Source organism: Crocuta crocuta, unplaced genomic scaffold (assembly GCF_008692635.1).
Source record: "Crocuta crocuta isolate KB4526 unplaced genomic scaffold, BGI_CrCroc_1.0 scaffold698, whole genome shotgun sequence".
Taxonomy (NCBI): Eukaryota; Metazoa; Chordata; class Mammalia; order Carnivora; family Hyaenidae; genus Crocuta; species Crocuta crocuta.
The window spans coordinates 1,318,545-1,326,517 of NW_027530855.1; the positions used below are offsets into that span (position 1 = coordinate 1,318,545).

The window sequence follows — 7,973 nt, forward strand, 5'->3', positions numbered from 1 at the left end:
GTTATTGTGCAAGTATAATCTATCCTTTCCTTTCTTTTGCCTTAAAATTTTTTTAAATGTTCATTTAATTTGAGCGGGAGAGTGCTCATGCATAAGCAAGGGAGGGGTAGAGAGAAAGGAAATAGAGAACTCCAAGCATGCTCCAATCTGTCAACACGGAGCCCAATGTGGGGCTCGATTCCACAACTGTGAGATCATGACCTGAGCTGAAATCAAGAGTCAGGTGTTCAACCCAGACACCCTATCTTCTGCCTTCTTATCTACAGACTGGAACGTGGCCTCTGGCTCGTACCATAAGGAAAATGGAGTGTATGAGCAGGAAGACCTAACTTTCTATGGTTTGCTGACCCTGTTGGGAGAGGTGCCCATGGTCTCGAATCCAAGTGTATATCAGACCAACAGAGGGGGCCGATTCCCAGGCTGATCAGCCCTATGGTTGCTTCTTCCTTGGGAGATTTGGTTGCCAAGTTTTGCCTCTCTGCCCCCTTGGCCATGGGTTGCCAGCTCTGCTCTTGACCTCTGCCCTTCCTGGTTCTAACTTTGGGCTAGAAGGGGCTTGGGGAATCTTCTTATTGAAGGTTTATACACAGGGAAGCATTTGATCTCCTCCTATGAGACAGTGAGTGGGCAATGAATGGGAGGTGTCTGAAAATTGAGTTTTCAAAGAAAACCAAATGGAAGGCATCACAATATCAGACGTTAGCCTCTACTACAAAGCTGTAATCATCAAGACAGTATGGTATTGGCACAAAAACAGACACATAGACCAATGGAATAGAATTGAGAACTCAGAATTGGACCCACGAATGTTTGGCCAACAAGTCTTTGACAAAGTGGGAAAGAGTATCCAATGGAACAAAGACAGCCTCTTTAACAGATGGTGCTGAGCAAACTGGACAGCAACATGTAGAAGAATGAAACTAGATCACTTTCTCACACCATACACAAAAGTAAACTCCAAATGGATAACGGACCTGAATGTGAGACAGGAAATCATCAAAACCCTAGAGGAGAAAGCAGGAAACAACCTCCTTGATCTCAACTGCAGCAATTTCTTACTTGACACATCCCCAAAGGCAAGGGAATCAAGAGCAAAAATGAACTATTGGGACCTCATCAAGATAAGGTCCCTTTGCATGGCAAAGGAAACAATTCGTAAAACTAATAGACAACCGATGGAATGGGAAAGATAGTTGCAAATGACATATCAGATAAATGGCTAGTATCCAAAATCTATAAGGAACTCACCAAACTCCACACCCAGAAACCAAACAACCCAGTAAAGAAATGGGCAGAAGATATGAACAGACACTTCTCCAAAGAGGACATCCAGATGGCCAGCAGACACATGAAACGATGCTCAGCATCCCTCCTCATCAGGGAAATACAAACCAAAACCACACTGAGATACCACCTCACGCCAGTCAGAGTGGCTAAAATGAACAAATCAGGAGAATATAGCGCTGGCAAGGAGGTGGAGAAATGGGCACCCTCCTACAATGTTGGTGGGAATGTAAACTGGTGCAGCCCCTCTGGAAAACAGTGTGGAGGTTCCTCAGGAAACTAACAATAGAACTCCCCTAGGACCCAGCAATAGCACTGCTAGGAATTTACCCAAGGGATACAGGAGTGCTGATGCATAGGGGCACATGTACCCCAATGTTCATAGCAGCACTCTCAACAATAGCCAAAACATGGAAAGAGCCTAAGTGTCCATCAACTGACGAATGGATCAAGAAGACGTGGTATATTTATACAATGGAATACTACATGGCAATGAGAAAGAATGAAATCTAGCCATGTGTAGCAACATGGATGGAACTTGAAGGTGTTATGCTGAGTGAAATAAGTCAGGCAGAGAAGGACAGATACCATATGTTTGCACGTGTAGGTAGATTAGGAGGAACTTAATGGAGGATAATGAGGGAGAAGAATGGGGAAACGGTTGGGAAGAGGGAGAGAGGCAAACCATGAGAGACCCTTGAATGCTGAGAACAAACTGGGGGGCTGATGGAGGTTGGGGAGAAGGGAAAGGGGGTGATGGGCATCGAGGAGGGCACTCGTGGGGATGAGCACTGGGTGTTATATGGAAACCAACTTGACAATAAACTATTAGAAACAAAACAAAACAAAACAAAAAAGAAAATTGAGCTTTCACTCTTGAGCCACTTCCATTTACTCAGCATCAAAGAAAGCTGGACTGGGTATCCTGAACCACAGGCTCTTCTCATTTCTACTACTAACCAGCTCTGTGCCTCTGGGCAAGTCGGTTTCTTCATATGTGGTGAGGGATGTGGGTAATGGGTTCCAAGTTTTTCTGCAATTCAGTTTTCTAAAACTTGGCCAAAGCCTTTGTGACTTTGGTGGACAAAGATGTTATAAACCAGATAAAACAGATTCCCTTCCCAAAGGGAAATCTCTAGGCTCAGATAGTTTCACTGGAGAATTCTTTCAAACTCCTAAAGAAGAATAAACACCAAGTTTCCACAACATCTCCCAGAAAACAGAGAAGGAGAGAACACTTCCCAACTCATTTTATGAGGCCAGACAAAGACAGTACTACCTAAAAGTAAATTATAAGCCAGTATCTGTCATAAACTTAGAAAAAAAACTATAGACCAATATCTCTTATGAACTTAGATCAATATCTCCTTCAAAATCCTCAAAAAAGTATTAGCAAATTGAATCCATCATTATAAAACAACTATAAATACAAAAAATTACATACCATGACCAAATACAATTTATTGCAGATATATAGTCTAATTCAATTTTTTAAAGTCCATCATATCAAGTAATCAATAAGTCTGGATTAACAAAAATGGCTACCATATCAGTAGACTAAAGAAGAAAAATCATATAATCTTATCAATTGGTGCAGGAAAAGCATTTGACAAAACCTAACAATCATTTATGATAAATATTCTCAGCAAGTTACAAATAAAAAGGAACTACCTCAACCTGATAAAGAACATCTACAGAAAGTCTACAGCTAACATCATAGTTGATGGTGACTCACTGAATGCCTTCCCCCTAAACCTGAGAACAAGGCAAGGATATCTATTCTCATCACTTTTATTCAACTTAGTATTGGAATTTCTAGCCATTGTAATAAGGCAAGAAAAAGAATAAAAGTCATACAGAGTGGAAAGGAAGAAAAAAAACTGTCCCTATTTACAAATGACATGATTGCCTATAGAGAAAACCCCAAAGAATCTACCAAAAAAAAAAAAAAAATCCTTTAACTGCTATATGAGTTCTGCAAGGTTGCAGGATACAAGATCAACACATAAAAATCAATTACAGTTCCATATACTAACAACAAACATGTAGAAACTAATTTAAGATGCTATACCATTTGTAATTGTTCCAGAGAAAACAAAATACTTAAAGTTTAAACTTAACAAAACATGCACGAGATCTGTACGTGGAAAACTACAAAATGCTGATGAAATAAATCAAAGAAGACCTAAATAAATGGAGAGATGTACTGTGGTCATAGGTTGGAAGACTCAACATACGAAAGATGTCAATTCTCCCCACATTCATCAACAGGATTAATCTAATTTCCTATCAAAATCCTAATAGGAAGTGAAATAAGTCAGAGAAAGACAAATACCATACGATTTCACTCATACGTGGAATTTAAGATTGATTAAAACAAATGATTAAAGAAAAAGAGACCAAACCCTCCCCCCCCAACAATCCACCCCTCTAAACCCAGACTCTTAACTATAGAGAACAAACTGATGGTTATCAGAGGAGAGGTGGGTGTGGGGATGGATGAAATAGGTGAAGGGGATTCAGAGTACACTTACCGTGATGAGCACTGAGTACTGCATAGAATTGTTGTACACCTGAAACTAATATAATTTTGTATGTTAATTATACTGGAATTAAAAAATCCTAGCAAAGTATTTTGTAGATATAGATAAGTTTATCTTAACATTTAGATAGTAAAGCACAGACCCTAGAATAACTAAAACAATTTTGGAAACAAACAGACAAAAAAGAATAAACTGAGAAGAATTTCTCCACCCCATATAAGATAAAACAGATACTGTAGAAGCTCAGGATGAAAGGAAAGGAGGATCAAATGCTGGCCAGCCCTTCCCTGAAAGGCAAAGATGGAACTTCCAGAGGCTTGGGAATCAGTGCTTACAGGGACCCTAGGAAGCCCCAGGGAGACACAGAAAGTCTTATTTCCCAGAGAAAGTGCCCTTTCCACTTTGAGCTCTTTCATGAATGGCAAGGACTGGGCGCTTGGGTGTCTCAGTCATTTGAGCATCTGACTTTGGCTCAGGTCATTATCTCATGGTTGGTGAGTTCAAGCCCCGCATAGGGCTCACTGCTGTCAGCGCTGAGCCTGCTTCAGATTCTCAGTCCCCCTCTCACTCTGCCCCTCCCTGCTCTCTCTCTCTCTTTCCCTCTCAAAAATAAACATTAAAAGAAAGAAAGAAAGAAAAAAAAAAAAAGAAAGAATGTAGGTACTTCATAGTGCTTGGGAGGGAGAATGTGCAATGCTGCTGTTTTCTCGAGGGTGTCTCTTGGGGAAGTCATATGTCATACTTCTTTCCCCAGATGCACCCCAAATTTGAAGGCAGACTGGTATCTTCTCATTCCTGGTTAATAGTTGTGTGCTAAACATAATTCTGAATATATGGTTTACTTTTTGTCTTCTGTGAATTCTCATTTTAATAGGAGAAAGGATGGGCACCTCGGTGGCTCATTGGGTTGAACCTCTGACTCTTGACTTCGTCCCAGGTCATGATCTCAGAGTGGAGGGATTGAGCCCCACATTGGGCTCTGTGCTCAGCATGGAGCCTGCCTGAGATTCTCAATCTCTCTCCCTCTGTCCCTCTCTCCCACTCTCTCTCTTTAAAATTTTTTTTAAAAAAATAGGCGAAAGGAGAGGTATAGATTCTGTTTCAAATTTAAGTCAAGAGGCAAGATTGAAATTGGGGCTATCTAGAACAAGTCACACACAAAGGTAAAATCAGGAATTTTAATGCTTGTTAATTTCTAGATATTCTATTTGAATCTTTTCCAAACCTATCTGTTCTTTTCTAAAAATGTTCTATTTTCTTCATTACAGGCTGTATTCTGTTATCTCTTTAATAACTTTAAACTTGCTTGTTTGATTGCAGATTATTCTATTATTTCTAGTTCTTGGGATGTTGATTCTCCTATACCCATATCTATTTAATCTTCTTCAGGTGGTTCACTTCTTGTGGTTTCTAAGTTATTATTATGTATTTGTCTTCAGCCAGGGCCGTTTAAGTGAGAATGTTCTAGAAGTAGAGCTGTTTTGTATTTCCTTTCACTGGGGCCCTGGAGTTAAGCAGAGCCTGGTTGAACTTTTATGTTAATTTCTTGGCCTAGAATTCTCACACCATGGGGCAGGTAGTATAAATTTAAATCCACACAGCAGAGACTTGGGTTCATAATTTCTTATAGGAGTGTTTTTTTTCCCACTCTATCCTGAGCTCTGAGACACAGCAATCTTGCTCTCTGCTTCTTTGGACTGGCAGGAAGAATATTTCAAGTCCCATTTGGGAAGCTTTACACAGGGTCTCAGTTCCAGCCTTGGCCAGCCCCCACCTCCTCAACTGCCACATTGCACATTGGGCTCATGTGACAGCTCTCTCTAGCTGTGAGTTCTGGAACATGGAGATTTCCTTTTTTTTTTTTTTTTTTGATCTTTGTTATATATGAGAGAGAGTTATGGTTTATCCAGCACATTTATTATTTTTTAAATGTTTATTTATTTTTGAGAGAGAAAGTGCACACGCATGAGGTAGGGGCAGAGAGATTAGGAGACAGGATTTGAAGCAGGCTCTGTGCTGAAAGCAGAGAGCCCCTTTGGGGCTTGAACCCATGAACTGTGAGATGATGACCTGAGCCAAAATGCAAGGCTTAACCAACTGAGCCACCCAGGTGCCCCCAACACAGAAAGTTTATGTATTTGTAGGGTCCATTAACCCAGTACATGTTACAGGAAACTCCCCTCTTCTGAGAAATTTATTGAACAAAATAACTTCCAGGATATTCACAATATGTCTTGGTGTGAATATAAAATCATCCCGGGATATTTTCTTTCTCTTTCTTTTTCTTTTTCTTTTTTTTTTTTTTTNGGAGAGAAAGAAAATCCTGAGCAAACTCCATGCTCGGTGTGGAGCCCCATGACCCTGGCCTCGATTCCATGACCCTGGGATCATGGCCTGAGCCAAAATCAAGACTCAGACATTCAACTAACTGAGCCACCCAGGTGCCCCTCATCCCAGGATTATTTTTATTTTTATTTTTAAATGTTAAATGTTTATTTATGTTTGAGAGAGAGAGAGAACGCATGCGAGTTGGGGAAGGGCAGAGAGAGAGAGAGACACAGAATCTGAAGCAGCTCCAGGCTCCGAGCTGTCAGCACAGAGCCTGATGCGGGGCTTGAACCCATGGACTGCCAGATCATGATGACCTCAGCCGAAGTCAGACGCTTAATCAACTGAGCCACCCAAGCATCCCTCAGGATTATACTTATTGGAGTAAGAAAGAATTTTTTCCAATAAAAGTTAGAGGGATTTTTAATTCCAAGTCTTTTAGAAACCAAAATTAAATTTTGCAACACAAATCAAGAACATCTAATTAATAAATTTAACAAGCCAAAGTAATTTTGTTATATAAATTAACCCATTTATTGTAGGCTATCAATGTTTCAAACAGTGGAGCTTCTGCTGGTCTTTCAACTCGTTCAGTCTCCTAATGGCCGACTTTACTGTGACATTGGAGGGGTGTTGTGGGTCGAGGCACCACCGGCTATGGCTTTCATGCAGGGACCGCAACACCGGATCCCCACAGCTCGCCTTTTCGTCTTGGTTTTGCCACGGAAGGAGACAGTGTACTTGGTGTGCTGGCTTATGTCAATCTTCTTCACCATTTCCTGAGGGAGGCACCACATAACGGGGCCCATATTTACTGACAATTCTGACCTTCTCAGTGTGTTTAGCCATGTCACCACAAACTAGGTCTGAGGCCACTGGAGTAAGAAAGAATTTTTAAACATGCATTGTTACAAAAAAATAATTTTGGTTAACTAGAACATTCTATTACACCAACATGCTAATTATAGTCAGTCTTCCATCACCTCAAACTTGAGGGGTTTCTCTCTCTCTCTCTCTCTGTTTTTTTTTTTTAGAGAGAGAGAGACAGAGCATGACTGGAGGAGGGACAGAGAGAGAGGGAGACACAGAATCTGAAGCAGGCTCCAGGCTCTGAGTGGTCAGCACAGAACCTGATGTGGGGCTTGAACTCACGAGCTGTGAGATCATGACCTGAGCTGAAGTCTGGCTTAACTGACTGAGCCACCGAGGTGCCTATAAACCTTGACATTTCTTGCTGCAAAACGATATCTTTGGTGTTAAGATTTTTCACTTGTGTTCTTCCTTCTCTAGGTAAGATCCTTTCTCTCTGCAGGAATGTAACTTATTACTTCTTTTTTAAAAGAAATTTCTAGTGTTTGTTTATTTTTTAAAGTTTATTTTGAGCGTGACAGAGACCGTGTGAATGGGAGAGGGGCAGAGAGAGAGAATTTTTAAGCAGGCTCCCCTCTGCCAGCACAGACTCTGACACGGGTCTCAAACTCACAAAACTACAACATCAAGACCTGAGCTGAATATTTAACCAACGGAGCCACCCAGGTACCCCAAATGTTTATTTATTTTTAAGAAAGAGAGCCAGCAGAGGAGGGGCAGAGAGAGGAGGCAGAGAATCCCAAGCAGGCTCTGCACTGTCAGTGCAGGGCTTGAACTCATGAACCTGCAAGACCATGACCCGAGCAGAAAACAAGAGTCCGGTGCTCAACCAACTGAGCCACCCAGGTGCCCCTATTACTTCTTAATCATAGATTTTATCTATACATCCTTGCCCCCTCATCCATCAGGACTCAATTCAAAATTCAAAACTCATGTACTTTCCTAAAA

General features: G+C 41.0%; 1 pseudogene; it reads right to left on the reverse strand.

Annotated features, from left to right (window-relative positions):
- Window positions 1-6,701: 6,701 nt before the first annotated feature.
- LOC144235938 (large ribosomal subunit protein eL43 pseudogene) lies at window positions 6,702-7,004 on the reverse strand (annotated as a pseudogene).
- Window positions 7,005-7,973: the final 969 nt, after the last annotated feature.